We start from the raw sequence: 2,361 nt of genomic DNA on the forward strand, positions 1-2,361 counted from the left end.
TTATTCTCTATTTTATTCAATTTTGAGAGTTAATTGTTTTAATTGTTTTTCTGAGATTTTTTTTTAATTTTTAATTCTTTTTCAAGATTATCTCCATTTGATTTCTTTTCTCAATTTTAATTTTTTTTCCAATTAATTCCTTTTTGATCATTTAATGGTAAATTAATTAATTTAATCAAATATGCTAGGATATTTAATAAAATAAATAGGATAATTATTTTAAAAATGATTTACTTGAAATGATCAATTAATTAAATATTTATTTAACTAATTCAGAGTGATTAATTTGCCATGTGACATTGACGATTTAAGAAATTATTTGTGTGCTCAAGATTAATTTTAATTACCTTTGGTTAGGACCTTGGAGATGTTGTCGAGATTAGGGGCCCATGGTTCAGATGACCATTTTTAGGGTATTACAAGATGGAATGTACATGTATCACTACGCCATCTCTCGATCATAACATAAATCATCACATTATACAAACGCACATGCGACCACTTGGATACATGATCTAGTCCCAAAACTACAAGCGACATCCACTCCATGAACCACAATCTCTGATGCAACGCCATGGTCGACGACTAGATTTCACGAGACTCAATTGGAGCTAGCACTTCCTACATCCAACAAGTATACACCAATCATCTCTTTTCTTTCCATTTGCCCTCTCATGCTCACTGGTGCAACCCCTCGCTTGTCATTTTCACATATCCCTTTTCCCCCCTTCCCCTTTGGCTCTCTTAGGCGGAGATGCCATTTGGTCTAGTGGAGACGCTGAACTTGTGGCATATGTGTCATTCCACAGGCGCAAACATTGATTTGCAGTGCCCCATTATTCTATCCTAGTGCAGATGTCGATTGCTAGACCAATGTATATTCATGTGCCCCTTTGCCCTTATAGAAACCCCTTGCACAAACATGACTCTCTAGGCAAAGATGTTGTTGGAGGGGCATAAAAATCGAACTAGCAATTGACATCTATGCCTTGCTAGCTTTTGTACCCTGAATCCTAGCATTAAATGCACATTAATTGTACCTACCTACTAAATCATAGAGATGGGCTAAGCTACTTACTAATTTTTTGTGCTCAAGTGGTCTCTAGTAGCATTTAACACACTCTCCTTGTTGTTGGTAGTGAGGAAGGATTGACATTGTGCTCTAGAGGCTCTATCGCTTATGAACTAGGTGTGTGAAAGTGGCCCTTCCATGGCCCCCTTGTGGCCTACATATGCCCTTCCTCCACCCTTTTAACTTTTGTTCTTCACTTCATTTTCCTTCTTCTTGACTCACTTCTCTCCTATTTTCTTCTTTTTCTAGAATTGTCTAGCAAAATTCAATTTTTTTGATTAAATTATCGAGGGGCATCCCTTACCCACATCTTGGCTACGACACTCAATTTCCCTTACTAGGATATCTTCTTCTTTTACCTGTCACCAATTTGTTATTGTCACGTAAAAGAGGGTCAAAATGTAGACACTTCAAATTAATAAAATTAATATTTAATTAATTTATCCCTTCCCACATAATTAATTATATTAATTATGTAGTCATCATTCTTCTTGAAATTAATTAAATTATATTTAATTAATTATAAAAATCCCCAATTCTTCTGAAATTTGAATTAATCCCCAACCTTAGCCATTTTCTTTAATATTCCCTCTAATCCAATTTGTTAATTAATACATAATTAATTAACTAATATCTTGATTCCTGCAAATCCTCCATTTAACCCCATTCATTAAGCCTAATTAACCCAAGCCATAATTAACCTTTTCCCCAATTTTAAATTCATCCCACCTACCTAGGTCCACATGTGACTCCCCCTCATAAATGAGCTTGCATGCAAGGGTCACTTTCTCTTCCACCTCATCTCTTGACCCAAGGGTGCTCACACATGTGTGAGAATGCTCTTCCCCATGAGAGACACCCTACACTTTCCCTTTCTAGCCACATGTCATCCTCCTCAATCCTATGACTCTTATAGTTTGCCAAAAATGCTTCCACTTGTCATCTTCATGTTCGTACCAAGATGTGCTCACACGTGTGAGCACACCTTTCCCTCTTCCCCATGCCAAGTGTTCTTCCCAAGAAACTTCACCTTATAACACTTGTCACTCATTCAATCTAAGCCCTCCATTATTTTTCAATCTCAACCATTCATTTCTATCCAAAAAGTCTATAAATTGGAGTCTCCTCACTTCACCAAATCATCCACTTCATTAGTAGTTTCATGCTATTATTTTGTTTTCCTAATCATTCCTTTTGCATCCATATTATAGTCATTTTATCATCCAATCCTTCCATCTTGCCATCACAATGCCCAATTCACTAGTCTAATCTACTTATCCCCTTCATCA

This window comes from Cryptomeria japonica, chromosome 2 (assembly GCF_030272615.1).
Source record: "Cryptomeria japonica chromosome 2, Sugi_1.0, whole genome shotgun sequence".
Classification (NCBI taxonomy): domain Eukaryota; kingdom Viridiplantae; phylum Streptophyta; class Pinopsida; order Cupressales; family Cupressaceae; genus Cryptomeria; species Cryptomeria japonica.